The sequence below is a fragment of the Dendropsophus ebraccatus genome, chromosome 1, assembly GCF_027789765.1.
Source record: "Dendropsophus ebraccatus isolate aDenEbr1 chromosome 1, aDenEbr1.pat, whole genome shotgun sequence".
Lineage (NCBI taxonomy): Eukaryota > Metazoa > Chordata > Amphibia > Anura > Hylidae > Dendropsophus > Dendropsophus ebraccatus.
In genome coordinates, this window is record NC_091454.1 from 44,650,146 (window position 1) to 44,665,140 (window position 14,995).

Here is a 14,995-nt window from a genome sequence, read left to right on the forward strand (position 1 = left end):
TGCCAGGGAGACTTGGGTAAGCAGTAGCCACTATGCCATTTTGTGTTTTTTTTCTATTAGTGTTAAACATCCTCTTTGAGGGTGTGTGCACACTACAGAATTCCCGCGTATGACCCAAGACGGATTCCGTCGCTCGCACCCGCACGCTATTCTATGCACGGGCGGATTTCGCATTCCGCCGAAAGAATTGACATAACATGTAAACAAAATAGTTTTCCAACTTGCTGCCATAGGTATTTGCTGCCATACACAGAGCTATACTATGTCATAACAAACCATTGTCATACCAAACATTACATATCATACCAAACCAAAGAGAAGAATTTTGTTACACCTAAAAGTGTACCGGTCATAAAAAAAAACTAAAAACTTGACACTTCATAGAGACACGTTAAAAGTTATGATCGGTCTAGGTCTAAGTGTTCAGACCTTTACCAATTGTGAGAATGAGTTGCTATGAGAATGTGCTTAACGCGGTCCTCTCCTGACTCTGTGTCACATGATGAGTCGGGCTCCTAATGTAAGTCTTTGGAGCCCGACTTGTTTCACTGACGCAGAGCTGGGAGCAGACTGTGCTGTAGTGTGATCCTCTCCCCATTTACTCTTGTGATCCTTCCCGGTCTGAACACTCAGACTTAGACCAATCAAAACTTTTGACAAGTCTCTGACATGACAAAACATTTTATGACGACATGTTTGTCTCCAGCATAAGACTAGGTTTCCAGTTGACAATATTTTGCCCAGCATCAGATGTATGAAATATGTACAGGGAGAGGGACTGAACAAGCTAACATCTGTCCAATTAAATGCTCTAAATCAGCTATATGGTGCAAGTTGAGGGAATACATGGGCTGTGTCAAAAAATAAAAAACAAACCTTATATGCATTTGTGACTGGCGCATTGCTGAATGATAGCGTTGCCATTATTCAGCAATGTCCCAGAGCGCCCATGAACGGCCTTTTATTGGTCCCGAGATATCAGTCACTGCTTAGTCCCTTCTCCTCCAGCACCTCCAAACAGCCACCATCCTTCATTACACAGTAACCGCCAGCCACACTGTTTTTGTCTTCCACAATCCTCACCAACCTCTCCATCTGCCTCTTATAGAGCTGCAAGGGGCATATCTGGCTTCAGGAGGCACTGTATTTGAATAAAGATGGAACACCTGGAGAAAGGGGAAATTATTATTGGGGAAAGGGACATTATTAATGGGTACAGAGGGCACTATATCTGGCAAGTGGTGGCATTTTTGGGACATTACTTGAGCATTATTCCTGGGGCCTGCAGGTGACATTGTTATAGGGGGGATCTCATCTGGGAATCAACTGCTGAAAGCTGATCGCATCCTTGGGAGTAATCTTATCAGAGTACATGGCTTAAAATAGTTGAGAAATTTTCACACATGCGATTGAAAAATTTCCAAAAGCTGTGGAAACATCACCAGTTCTCCCCCAATAGCTATGCAATGTCGCTGATAATATGCTTGATATTGGGGGAGAACACATCTCATGCTGGGCAAAATATGGTCTACTGAACCTGGTGACTATACCTCAGGCACTTTGAAATACCTTTTTTAATGTACATGACAGATAGCAGCAGCATACAGATGAAACATAACATGAACAGGCCCAGCAGCAGAGCACAGTACAAAATACTGAAATGCTATCTATGCAAACTAAACAGCAAAATAAAATGGGACAGGCTTCATAACATTATGCAATAAGTTAAAAATAAAATAGTCTGTCACTTGAAACACTAATGCATGCCTTCTTTTAATGCACACTAGGATAATAAGCACATGCCGAAGGAATTCAGGATATTGGGCCGTGAAAAATGTTTACATCCTTCTAAGTAAACCCTAGTAACCTTTATATTGTACTCAAAGAATGACATACTGTCTAAACTCTTAAAGGGCCACTCACACCATATACTTATATTACATATATAAATGGGAAGCATATGTTGGCCTGAAAATAAAATGGAAGTATTCGTATAGGTTTTATTGCATTCCTGGCTATACTGCAGTAGTTAGCAGCCAAGTCACAATACAAAGCTTTTTTTTTTTTACCTTTAGGCTTTGTTAAACTGTAGGTTCTTTAATAGAACCTAAACTCAGCATAGTACTGAACACATTACAATTAAATTAACAACTAAAATAAACTTCAATAGTATGACGCCAGATGAGTAATCTTTGGTCTCGTTCATGCTACTTTCAAGGAAAGCCACGCAAAGCTCTCTTCCACTTTTTATTAGAAACCTACATTATAGTGTACACTGAACTATGGTGTTCATTTTTATTGACAGTGATCAGAAATGCATCCCAGGATTTAAAAAAAAGATGCTAAATCCTTACAACAGGTAGCCAAAATGCACTGAATGGGGCTACCCTGCATCCAAAACTTTTCCCAGACCTCTATCATTCAAACTGGAAATGTATGGTAGTAATGCAAGAGTATGTACTGGATTTTTGCTGCAGATTCCACCAGATTTTTCCCCTTTCAGTGTTACTCCCAAAAAATAGCCCATATACTGTACAAAAATAAATAAATAATGTAGCGGTATAATAAGTTGCATATTTTTCAAAATTACAGCCACTGTTGTAAGAATATAGTGCATCCATACAATAATTCATAAGTCCAAGTCTCTATAAAAAAAAAAAAAAAAGGTCTTAAAGGGGCACTATCAGCAGGTTCGGGCCAGTAAACCTGCTGCTATGAGCCAGCCGCTCTTTACCTCAGGATTCCCGGGCTGTACTTGTAATTCTTGTGGGGTCCGGTATAGTTGCGTTTTCAGCTAAATCCGAATATGCTAATTAGCATGCTCGGAGCATTTGGGGCGATCCCCATGCGTTCCCCATACGTCAGCCCGCCTAGCCTGTCCCCTCCCGGCCTGCCGACTAAGCATATTCATATGTGCATAATTAGGCCGCTTGTTACGGCGCATGTGCAGGGAGCAGCCTGTAACAAGCGGCCTAACTATGCATATATGAATATGCATAGTGGGCGGGCTGGGAGGGGGCAGGCTAGGCAGGACAAGCTGGTGCACGGATGCATGGGAAACGCTCCGAACACACTAATTAGCATATTCGGAATTAGCAGAAAACGCAACTATACTGGACTCCACAAGAATTACAAGTACAGCCCGGGAATCCTGAGGTAAAGAGCGGCTGGCTCATATCAGCAGGTTCACTGGCCCGAACCAGCTGATAATGACGCTTTAAATCTCAGACCCTGATCGATTTTCACGTTTCTGCGACAACTGATGTTGCAAGAAATAAGACCCCATATGGGTCTGTAGGTAAAACTCAAGCACTATGGCCTTTTAAAACCGGAGAGGAAAAAACAGAAGTGGAAAAATGAAATGTAGCTTGGTCCTCGAAGGATTTGTTCACAAAAAATGTTTTACTTGTAAATCAACTGGTGCCAGAAAGTGCCAGAGATTTGTCATTTACTTCTAATAAAAAATCTCCATTTTTTTTTAGTACTTATAAGCTGCTGTATGTCCATCTCCGTCCATGTCAGGAACTGTCCAAAACAGTAGCAAATCCCCAGCAAATCCCTCTACTGCTCTCCAGACTGGAAAGAATACAACACTTCCTGCAGGACATACAGCAGCTCCTGCTGTATGTCCATTAGGCAGCCTCAATGGCACTATACATATTGCACAATGCAGCACATGTCTAATATACCTACCTAGCCCTAGCTATAACAGATCCACTATATTCATGTACTTGTCCCAATCTCAACAGTACTTTGCCAGCCAGATTCCTCTTTTGCCATACCTAGCCTCCCTTACAGCACTCACTGCTGAGACAGCATCTCTGTCTCCCGACTGGCTGAATCTCTACACACCCTCAACAGTGAATAGCTCCTTCCCATTCACATGACCTTTGTCTTTGTATTTTCGAAATGAGTCATATTTGTGCTTTAAAAAAAAATTATATATATATATATATATATATATATATATACACACATACATACATACATATACACACTGCGCTACACAAATAAATATTATATATATATATATATATATATATATATATATATATATATATATATATAGGGCTGGGCGATATTGGCCTAAATCAGTATCGTGGTTTATCGCACATGCAGCCGCGGTAATGATAAATTAAACGATAATTATGGCACGCCCTTTTTAAAAGCCACACCCCTTTTGAAACCCCCATTTTCTGATGGTAATACAAACGTGGATTTATTCCATATAACAATGTCCAGCAAACTTCACAAGTAACACACAATGTTTTGGCGTCTCCTACACCATTTTCAAGTGGCACTTGAAAATGGCATAGGAGATGCCGGAACGTCGTATATTACTTGTGAAGTTTGCTGCACATTGTTATATGGAATAAATCCACGTTTGTATTACCATCATAGTGCTGCAGAGTATTTTTTACTTGATCCAAGGTCTGGGATTTGTGTGCTGCGGATGGATGGATGGATGGATGGATGGATGGATGGATGGATAGATAGATAGATAGATAGGAGATAGATAGATAGATAGATAGATAGGAGATAAATAGATAGATGATAAATAGAAAGATAGATAGATAGACAGATAGAACTCTATCTATCTATCTCCTATCTATCTCCTATCTATCTATCTATCTATCATCTTTCTATCTATCATCTATCTATCTATCTATCTCCTATCTATCTATCTATCTCCTATCTATCTCCTATCTATCTATCTATCTATCTATCTATCTTTCTATCTATCATCTTTCTATCTATCATCTATCTATTTATCTATCTCCTATCTATCTATCTATCTATCTATCTATCTATCTATCTATCTATCTATCTATCTCTCTATCTCCTATCTATTTACCTATATCTTTCTATCTAATATCTACCCCCGGTCACACTGTCACATGCTGCCCTGCCCCCCCTGTCCCACACATACAGTGTCTGCAGGGGTCAGGTATGGGGTCGGCACCTCCATGCTCCCCCGAGCACCGCTCTCTCTCGCACAGGAATCCTGTAGCACATATATCTGCCGGCAGCGTCCCGGACTGAGCGTCACACATGGCTGCTTCCAGCACTGACGGATTCCTGCGCGGGACAGAGTGCGGTGCCCCGTGGAGCGAGGATGCGCAGACCTATACCCGACCCCCTGCAGCCACAGTATGTGCGGGAGAGGGGGGGCAGGGAATACCGTGCAGCCCGGCAGCAGCAGCGCTGAGAACACACCAGAGAGAGAGCTGCGGCCTGGATGCAGCCTGTCACATCTTCAGCCCCCGCAGCAGGATCTTTCATCCCTTGCCCTGCACCAGTAAATGTGCGACCTGGCTGGGATCGGGAGGTTAATCGGAGGATCCAGCTGTCCAGCCCCCACCTCTCCACCCGGCACCCCTCTCTCTCCCTGCACCAGAATGCTCGGTGCCCCGCGTGCTTGCAACAGGTAGAAATGTGAGCGTCACACATGGCCCCCCTCCCCCAGACAGCAGAATAGTTGGCCGGGCAGTGTAGGAGCAGGGACGCGAGGGAGATTAACAGAGGGGAGCAGAGCATGCGGCCGCTGGGTGAGGGGAGGAAAAATACCGCAGATACCGTCCTGGCCGTGTTGAGGTCGGTTAACAGACGCCAGTGACGGTATCGGTATTTTTGCGGTATACCGCCCATCCCTATATATATATATATATATATATATATATATATATATATATATATATATTATACACATACACACACACACTACCGTTAAAAAGTTTGGGGTCACATTGAAATGTCCTTATTTTTGAAGGAAAAGCACTGTACTTTTCAATGAAGATAACTTTAAACTAGTCCTAACTTTAAAGAAATACACTCTATACATTGCTAATGTGGTAAATGACTATTCTAGCTGCAAATGTCTGTTTTTTGGTGCAATATCTGCCCATTTCCAGCAACTATCACTCCAGTGTTCTAATGGTACAATGTGTTTGCTCATTGGCTCAGAAGGCTAATTGATGATTAGAAAACCCTTGTGCAATCATGTTCACACATCTGAACAGTCTAGCTCGTTACAGAAGCTACAAAACTGACCTTCCTTTGAGCAGATTGTGTTTCTGGAGCATCACATTTGTGGGGTCAATTAACCCCTTGCCTCCGCAGCCTGTTTTGGCCTTAATGACCAGGCTCATTTTTCAAAATCTGACCTGTCTCACTTTATGCGCTTATAGCTCAGTGATGCTTTAACGTATGCTAGCGATTCTGAGATTGTTTTTTTGTCACATATGGCACTTTATATTAGTGGCAAAATTTGGTCACTACTTTGTGTGTTTTTTGTGAAAAACATAAAAATATCATGAAAAATTTGAAAATTTTGCATTTTATGAACTTCTGAAATTCTCTGCTTCTAAAAAAGGAAGTCATAGCACATAAATTAGTTACTAAATCACATTACCAATATGTCCTCTTTATTCTGGCATAATTTGGGAAACATATTTTACTTTTTTAGGCTGTTATGGGGCTTAGAAATTTATTAGCAAATTATCACATTTTGTGAAAGTTTCCAAAACTGATTTTTTTTTAGGGACCAGTTCTTTTTTTAAGTTGATTTAGGAGGCTTGTATGCTGTAAAACCCCATAAGTGACCCCATTTTGGAAACTAGACACCTTAAAGAATTAATCTAGGGGTATAATGAGCATTTTAACCCTACAGGGGCTGGAGGAAAGTATTCACAATTAGGCCTTAAAGAAATCGAAAATTTTAATTTTCCAATAATATATATGTTTAGATTAAAGTTTCTCCTTTCCAAAAGGAACATAAGAGAATCTGCACCCCACAATTTGTAACACAGGTTCTCTTGAGTACAACGGTACCCCATATGTGGGCGTAAACCACTGTATGGGCACACAGCGGGGCTCAGAAGGGAAGGAGCGCCAATTAGCATTTTCAGTGCAGATTTTGCTGAAGAAGTTTCTGAGTGCCAGGTGCGTTTGCAGCGCCCCTGTAGTGCCCGTAGAAGAGAACCCCCCCAAAAGTCACCCCATTTTGGAAAGTACACCCCTCAAAGAATTCATCTTGGGGTGTGGTGACCATTTTGACCCCACAGGTATTAGAGGAAAGTATTTAAAATTAGACAGTAAAAATGAAAAACTCGAATTTTTCCAATAATATGTTCGTTTAGTTTAAAATTTCTCAATTTCACAAGGAACATGAGAGAATCCGCACCCCAAAATTTGTAACGCAGGTTCTCCTGAGTACAACGGTACCCCATATGGGGGCATAAACCACTGTATGGGCACCCAGCCGGGCTCAGAAGGGAAGGAGCGCCAATTAGCATTTTCAGTGCAGATTTTTCCGAAGAAGTTTCTGAGCGCCAGGTGCGTTTGCAGAGCCCCTGTAGTGTCAGCAGAAGAGAACCCCCCCAAAAGTCACCCCATTTAGGAAAGTACACCGTTCAAAGAATTCATCTTGGGGTGCAGTGAGCGGTTTGACCCCACAGGTATTAGAGGAAAGTATTCAAAATAAGACAGTAAAAATGAAAAACTCGAATTTTTCCAATATATGTTCGTTTAGTTTAAAATTTCTCAATTTCACGAGGAATGGGAGAAAAAATGTACCCCAAAATTTGTAACGCAGGTTCTCCTGAGTACAACGGTACCCCATATGTGGGCATAAACCACTGTATGGGCACACAGCAGGGCTCAGAAGGAAGGGAGCGCCAATTTGCTGGAGCAAAACCGCAGCTAGTAATGGTTATTAGAATAGCGCAGTTACTAAAATACAAAAAAAAAATGAGATTACAGGTAATGTGGGGTGGTTACGGATAATCTGTGGTGGTTACGGGCAACCTGCGGTGGTTACGGGCAACGAGGGGTGGTAACGGGCAACGTGGGGTGGTAACGGGCAACGTGGGGTGGTTACGGATAAACTGAAGTGCTTATAGGTAATCTGGGATGGAACCTGTAACGTGCGGTGGTCGGGGGCAACGTGCGGTGGTCGGGGGCAACGTGCGGTGGTCGGGGGCAACGTGCGGTGGTCGGGGGCAACGTGCGGTGGTCGGGGGCAACGTGCGGTGGTCAGAGGCAACGTGTGGTGGTCGGGGGCAACGTGCGGTGGTCGGAGGCAACGTGCGGTGGTCGGAGGCAACGTGTGGTGGTCAGAGGCAACGTGTGGTGGTCAGAGGCAACGTGTGGTGGTCGGGGGCAACGTGTGGTGGTTGGGGGCAACGTGTGGTGGTCGGGGGCAACGTGCGGTGGTCGGGGGCAACGTGCGGTGGTCAGAGGCAACGTGCGGTGGTCAGAGGCAACGTGCGGTGGTCAGAGGCAACGTGCGGTGGTCAGAGGCAATCTGGGGGGAATTACATGTGATTAGGGGCAACCTGGGGGGGGTTACAGACAATCTGCGGTGGTTACGGGCAACATGGGGTGGTTACAGACAATCTGGGGTGGTTACGGATAAACGGAAGTGCTTATAGGTAATCAGGGGTGGGTACATGTAATTTTGGGTGGTTACGGCAATCTGGAGGGGGTCACTGGCAACGTGTGTGAGTTAGAGGCAACGTGCAGTGGTTAGAGGCAACGTGCGGTGGTTACGTGCAATATGCGGGGTTACGGGCAATCGGGGCTGATTACGGACCATCTGGAGGGGCTCACTGGCAATTTGGGGTGGTTACAGGCAACGTGCGGTGGTTATGGGCAACGTGCGGTGGTTATGGGCAACATGCGGTGGTTAGTGGCAACGTGCGGTGGTTAGTGGCAACGTGCGGTGGTTATGGGCAACGTGCGGTGGTTAGTGGCAACGTGCGGTGGTTAGTGGCAACGTGCGGTGGTTATGGGCAACATGCGGTGGTTATAGGCAACATGCGGTGGTTATAGGCAATGTCCGGTGGTTAAAGGGCAACGTGCGGTGGTTAGTGGCAACGTGCGGTGGTTAGTGGCAACGTGCGGTGGTTAGTGGCAACGTGCGGTGGTTATGGGCAGCGTGCGGTGGTTATGGGCAACGTGCGGTGGTTAGTGGCAACGTGCGGTGGTTAGTAGCAACGTGCGGTGGTTAGTGGCAACGTGCGGTGGTTATGGGCAGCATGCGGTGGTTATGGGCAACGTGCGGTGGTTATAGGCAACGTGCGGTGATTACGGGCAATCTGGGGTGGATACGGGCAATCTGGGGCGGATATGGGCAACCTGCGGTGGTTACGGGTAATTTGGGGGGGCTAGGGGTAATCTGGGAGTAAACTGCAATTATTACTATAATAAAAAGTGTGTGTTTTATTTTTTTGTATGTTTGTCACTTTTTGTACTTTATACATTAATTTTCACTGTATTACTATGATTACTGTGATATTTTCTATCACAGTAATCATAGTTCAGTGACAGAGACCAAATTGTTCTCTGTCACTTAAAATTTTCAGAGCTAACTGCTTCTGGAGCGCATGCGCACTTCAGAATCAGCCTGGACGTCGAGGAGGACGGAGCTCCGTGGATCAGGTAACGTATGTGGGGAAGGGGGGTGACTGGGGGACGGGGGTGACTGGGGGGGTGGGGGGCGACTTGGGGGGGGGCACGGTGACACTTTTTATCCCCTGTCACCAATGATTTATGGTGACGGGATAAAAAGTGCTGATCAGCACTGGTAACAGGCGATCGGCGGTATATAGTATATACCGCCGATCGCCTGCTCCGGGACCACACGGGGGGGTCCCCGATCACTGCCCCATGCTCTCCGCTACCTCCGGTGGCGGAGAGCATGGGGCTTTGATCACTTATTCATTTCCATCCCTGCGAACAAACATCGTTTGTTAGCAGGGATGGGGGCGGCCATCTTGGATCTGATGGCCGCCCGGGTAGGGTGATCGGGGGGCTGATCTGGGGTCTGAGGGGACATTTTTCATCTCCCCCCACCGTGGATTCACGGTGGGGGGAGATGAAAACTATCGGCGGCGCCGGTAATGCCCGGTACCGGCGGATCGCCGCTAAAGAGGTAGCAGCGGCGATCCGCCGGTATCGAAGGACACACTGGGGGACAGGGGGGGCCGGGGGACACACTGTTAGTGGCGGTGGGGGGAGGCAGCGTTCTGCAGCCTCCCCCCGCCGCCCGATCGGCGGGGGACACTGAATCTCCCCATAGACGCTGCGGTCGCATTGACCGCGGCGTTTATGGGGTTAACTGCCCAGGGGGGAGCGCGGCTCCCCTCCGGGCAGTGGCAGCAGGAGGAGGCTGTGTGACACAGCCTCCTCCTGCTGCCCGAACTCACCCAGGGACAGAGGGGGGAGGCAGGGAAAGCATGACGTCCAGGGACGTCATGATGCATTCTGCCACTGCTTTTCATGACGTCCCTAGACGTCATATTGGGGGAAGGGGTTAAACACTCAAAATGGCCAGAAAAAGAGAACTTTCATCTGAAACTCAACAGTCTATTCTTGTTCTTAGAAATGAAGGCTATTCCATGCGAGAAATTGCTAAGAAATTGAAGATTTCCTACAACGGTGTGTACTACTCCCTTCAGAGGACAGCACAAACAGGCTCTAACAGAGTAGAAAAAGAAGTGGCAGGCTGCGTTGCACAACTAAGCAAGAAGATAAGCACATTAGAGTCTCTAGTTTGAGAAACAGGCGCCGCACAGGTCCCCAACTGGCATCTTCATTAAATAGTACCTGCAAAACACCAGTGTCAACATCTACAGTGAAGAGGCGGCTGCGGGATTTTGGGCTTCAGGGCAGAGTGGCAAAAGAACACAGACATTGGACAGAGGAAGACTGGAAAAAAGTGTTGTGGACGGATGAATCCAAGTTTGAGGTGTTTGAATCACAAAGAAGAATGTTGGTGAGACGCACAACAAATGAAAAGATGCTGAAAGAATGCCTGACGCCATCTGTTAAGCATGGTGGAGGTAATGTGATGGCCTGGGGTTGCTTTGGTGCTGGTAAGGTGGGAGATTTGTACAGGGTAAATAGGATTCTGAATAAGGAAGGCTATCACTCAATTTTGCAACGCCATACCATACCCAGTGGACAGCGCTTGATTGGAGCCAATTTCATCCTACAACAGGACAATGACCCTAAACACACCTCCAAATTGTGCAAGAACTATTTACAGCAGAAGCAGGCAGCTGGTATTCTATCGGTAATGGAGGGGCCAGCGCAGTCACCAGATCTGAACCCCATTGAGCTGTTGTGGAAGCAGCTTGACCGTATGGTACGCCAGAAGTGCCCATCCAACCAATCCAACTTGTGGGAGCTGCTTCTAGAAGCGTGGGGTGCAATTTCTCCAGCTTACCTCATCAGATTAATAGCTAGAATGCCAAAGGTGTGCAATGCTGTAATTGCTGCAAAAAGTGGATTCTTTGAAGAAAGCAAAGTTTGATGTAAAAACAATGTTATTTCAAATACAAATCATTATTTATAACCTTGTTAATGTCTTGACTCTATTTTCTATTCATTTCACAATGTATGGTGGTGAAGAAGTGTGACTTTTCATGGAAAACAGCAGTGTATATATATATATATATATATATATATATATATATATATATATATATATATATATACCTATTAACTATACCTTTACTTGTGAAACACATTTTGAGATGTGCAATGTCTGAAAATGATTGCATTTGTATGTTTATATAGAAAATTCTAATAAATTACGAGTTAACATAACTATACCTTCACCAGCGGGATTACATGAGGCGCTGCCTCTGGCCAGTATTTTTTGTTCTCTGTTTTAATTATAGATATTAGACGTTTTCATCCCTTAATCAAAAAACGCTGCAATGCAATACACATATTTATTATTTTCATCTTTCAGACCCTTCCTAGGACTTGTTGAGTGTGCATCGAGGGGAGAAGGAGGGGCACGGTCTGTCTCCGTCTGCCAGTAAGTGACGTCAATGACAGGAATTGCTGTCTAATTTACAATGTTAGCTTTTGTTTGTTAGAGAAGTGAAAGGGAAAAAATTCAAAGAAATCATTAGTTATAAGGAAGCTGTCACAGACATTATCTTTCTGGCTTATTAGCTCTATTTTTGGTATTTAGAGGTGTTGCCTGGCCCAATAAAAAAACATTAAAATTTCCCCTTTAGGATAAAGCCACAACTGCAAATGCACACCAAATCATGAACATTTGTTTCCAGAATCTATATCATAAAAATGAAAGTCTGTCTGTCTGTCTCGTATAGACTTCCAAACGCCTGAACCGTTTGACCCCAAATTTGTCACACAGACACATTGCCCGGGAACACTAGGGCTGGGTGCCCGGGAAGGTTATAGCGAAGTTCCCGTCCTTGCCAGATGTACAGGAGGTAAGGGGGAGGGGGGAGAGCGCCCCATAGAAATGAATGGGAAAATCTCCATAATACACACACAGGTGACATAATTAGCTGCAGCTGAAACGGCAGTTGGAAGCCTTAGCAACCAATAGGATTACTACTTTCATTTTCACAGGAAGCTGTGATCTGGTTGGTTGCTAAGGCCAGTTGCCTCACAACAGATCCACAGAAATAAATACAGTAAGGGTGCCAGAGCCGTGAGGAGAGAGCCGTGCCCGGCAGCAGCAGCACAGCGCTGAACACACTGAATGTTGCATATAACCAGGCTGTATATAACACTGACAATGATGTATATAACAAGTCTCTGTATATAAAACTGCCAATGTTGTATATAACCAAGCTCTGTATACAGTCTGACCACATGACATCTCAGTTTGGCTATTAGGTATTTAGGATGTTTAAAGTTTTTAGTTTATTTCTAACCTACAATTTACATAAACAGTGCAGAACTGTTGGGGTATATAGCATATAAAGGGGTATATAGGGCTCCTGGTGATTTCCCCTTAAACAAAAAAAACAAGGGTATAGATCGGCCTCCTGGGCGACCTTGGAGCAAATCTAATTAACACACTGACACTTTATACCCGGGCAGCGCCGGGTACATTTTCTAGTGTAAAATAAATCAATTTTTAACCCCTTAAGGATCGGGCTAATTGTCACATTTGCGTTTTTCAATTTTTCCTCCTCGCCTTCTAAGACCCATAACTCTTTCATTTTTCCACCTACAGGGCCATGTGGGGGCTTGTTGTTTTCAGGAGTAGGTGTACTTTGTAATGACGACATCTTTCAATCAGCCATAAAATGAATGACAGAACCCCCAAAATATCATTTATGGGGTGAATTTGGATCAAACAACGCGATTCCGCAAATTTATTTATTTATTTATTTTTTTTTTTTTTGGGGGGGGGGGGGGTCCATGTTTACGTAATGCACTTTAACATTTGTCCTTTATTCTATAGGTCAGTCTGAACACGGCGATATGCATGGTTACTAGGTTTTCTATCATTTTACCATTTTTATTAGCAGTAAAACATTTTTACTGCAAATAGGCATATTTAAAATGGTCCTATTGTAACCCCTACAGCACTTTTATTTTTTCACCTACGGGATCGTATGGGGTGTAATTTTTTGTGTCATGATCTCTAATTTTTATTAATAACATTTTTTTCTAGATCAAACGTATTGATCGCTTTTTATAAAAAAAAAAATTTATACATAAAATGTCATTTAAAAAAAAGCAATCTCTGCTTTGCAGGGATCAGTGTTATCTGTGATCTTCTTATTCAGCCTGCCTGTGTCAGACTGAATCAGAAGACTGCACAGAGGTAAGGAGAAGACCTCCGGCAGTCAGGGAATGCGATCGGGACCCCCGCAGACACGCGGTGAGGGCCTGGCTGCAGATAGGGCCTGGCCCCACCCACTATGGGGCGGGCTCAGCTCGTGAGCCCGCTCCATAGCCCGGGAACGCGGCAGGACGTACATTTACGTCCTCCTGCCTTAAGGCACAGGCAGCGGGGGCGTAAATGTACGCCCACGGTCCTTAAAGAGAACCAATCACCTAAATGTAACTGTCCCTATTATGAAAGTATATCTCTCCCTAAGTCTATTCATGAAGATACAGACTGCATTTGCAGTCTGTATCTTTATACTTTACCTGATCCTCTGTTCCCTGGCTGTTCCGGTGGGCGCCGCCATCTTGATGACGTCACTTGCGTTCCAGCGTGACGTCATCAAGATGGCGCCGCCGCCGGAACAGCCAGGGAACAGAGAATCGGGTAAAGTATAAAGATACAGACTGCAAAGGCAGTCTGTATCTTCATAGATAGACTTCATGAAGATACAGACTGTATTTGCAGTCTGTATCTTTATACTTTACCTATCCTCTGCTTCAGTGCCGCACGGCCGGGCGCCGCCATCTTGATTACGGGCCTTGCGTTCCACCGCTGGAACGCAAGTGACGTAATCAAGATGGCGGCGCCGGCCTTGCTGCACCGAAGAAGAGGATAGGTAAAGTATAAAGATACAGACTATCTTCATAAATAGATTAGAGAAGAGGGACTAGAAAATACACAGCGATCTTGCGCTGTATAGCGAGATCACTGTGTATTAACGGAGCGGTGGGCAAAGGATCATGGGAACCTTTCCTGCCGCTCTGCATGACGGGAGTTTCCTGTCTCGCGCCGGCTCTTTTGAAAAGAGCCTGCTCGAGACAGGAAAGTAAAAAGTGAATAATTAAAAAACGTGGCAATAAAAATAATGAATTATATTTACAAATGTCAATAAAATGTTGATTTACATCTAATTAGGGAATAAAATTTTTTTAACTTTCGTCCATGATTGGTTCTCTTTAAGGGTTTAAAATACTAAGGCTATGTTCACACTGAGCAAAACAGCTTTAAATTCCAAAGCGGAACCCGGGCCACTGACTCCACTCAAAATCCCGCCTGCCTTATTGTCTCAATGTGATGTCTTGCGCGCCTCCACTTTCTGCTCAAAGAATAAATTCTTTGAGCGGAGAGCGAGACATCACATTGAGGCAGTGAGGCAAACGCGATTTTGAGCGGAGTCAGCGGGCACGGGTTCCGTTCGGAATTTCCACTTCCTTTGTTCAGAGTGAACTGTGAACTGTTTGTCCAGCACACAGGTGTGATATGTTGACACCTGCTTGTGTGTGTGGCTGGCTGTATTCCCCAAATGGTCGGTGCTTGAGAGTA

The 14,995-nt window shown here is 44.6% G+C and overlaps 1 protein-coding gene across 5 annotated transcripts in view; it reads right to left on the minus strand.

Moving 5' to 3' along the window:
• Window positions 1–14,995, minus strand: part of JADE2 (jade family PHD finger 2) — a 260,373-nt gene that overhangs the window by 199,981 nt on the left and 45,397 nt on the right. The gene's annotated exons all lie outside the window — the stretch shown is intronic.